The sequence below is a fragment of the Lottia gigantea genome (genome assembly GCF_000327385.1).
Source record: "Lottia gigantea unplaced genomic scaffold LOTGIsca_224, whole genome shotgun sequence".
NCBI classification, from domain to species: domain Eukaryota; kingdom Metazoa; phylum Mollusca; class Gastropoda; family Lottiidae; genus Lottia; species Lottia gigantea.
Window position 1 is genome coordinate 159,533 of NW_008708594.1, and position 1,731 is coordinate 161,263.

Here is a 1,731-nt window from a genome sequence, read left to right on the forward strand (position 1 = left end):
ATCATACAGGAACTTCTGTAGATATACTATTTCTAAATTTATTAATTCAACGTTGCACATGCTCATACAGACAGTCTTATCGAATAGAAAGAGTATATCAATATATTTTATGTTTCTGTATTAGTAATGTACTTTAAGCATCTTATTCTCTCGTATGAAATATAGTCGCCTTAAAAAAGAAAATAAAGTGAATTCGATACTTCTTGAGAGAAAAATATTAGATTCATCCATAAAATTCGGTGTGACCTTTTGACTTGAAAAACAAACATAAGTGTCTTCCGCGGTTGGATTATCACGGAAAATAGTCCATGGTTCGCTTATTTACCAAGAATCATTTCGGCCATTTAAGACCTTATGGGATATATCTTTTATCGTTCATTGACCACCAAATACCTCATTGTGTGAACATTATATTGTTTGGTCTATTCTACTCATGGGAATAGTTCAAAAAAACATAAATATATCAATTATATGAAGTCCATATTTTTTATAATAGTAAACTAATTTTATTGGCTAATATTACAGGTCCAGTGTTAAATATTGTCCAATCATATGACAGTAACACTGAACTCATAAAATTAAATGTCCTTTTAAGGTATAAAAATATAGCGTCAAAACAACTCCAAACAAACATGATATTAAAAAAATTATTAAATTCTCCGACATTTCTGTCTTAAAATAAAATTCTGATCAATGTGTAAAATAAAAAGTGGGTAAATCTCCTTTTAACTTTAAGTCCACTTTCATGACGAACATCTAGTTTTCGAGAATAAGAATTTCTGTTTATGGCGAAATAGAAAATTTCTATGTAAATGTCGGGTCATTCGGTCATCAATCGTAACTTACAAAGTAGCTTTTAATTACACTTTTAACATTTTTCACTACTTTAAGTTTGTAAACAGATTATAAAAAACTTAACACCTATTGCTTAAATATTGACATTCTGAAAGTGGACATTGACATATTTCGGTCCATTGAAAACAAACTGACCCTACGAAAGAGAAAATGTTAGATATTAGATCGAATAAGTTTAAGTGATTGTAAAGAGGTTTTTGTTTAAAACAAATTGACGTGTATCGGTGACACTTAAAGCGTCGATTTACACTATACCAATTTTAAGTCAAACCTATGTGATTCGTGCTATTCCACTTAAACAAATAGTTATGTGACGTAACCATCCCAATTATTATTCTCATTTTAAATGCATAAACTTATCGAAGCAAACTGTTGATCACCAAATAAAGAACCAGTCGTAAGTCCCATTTAAGAGACTCCGAGGTTCAAGAGATAAACGAAACTCATCAATTATCTCATGGTTATCTCTTTTGTCAACTCAGTTTCCCTTTCACACAGCTAATCAATGCCAGGCAAGACCCTACTGGCGTCCAAAGTTTAATCTGTTTAATCGTGTATTGATAGTTTGATAGATGAGGAAATAAAGGGAACATTCATTAGACCATGGGATGAACTCTTGGAGGTTACAGCATCTAAAGTCAGATTTAGATTAACACCTCGCTTTAAAGTGATATAAAATGAGAGTTCAGTCTTATCTTCAATCTCAGACCAACTGGGTGCCGTCTTGAAATTTTATTATTGCTCTTGATGACAAGAGTCTAAATGGATTCCTGTGTGCTACAGCCTTGGCGCGTTAAGAAAATATTCGACGGTTGGAGATCGAAAATAAAATTAAATTTTTCTACTTTCTGAACTTGTTTCGGTTAATGACAATAC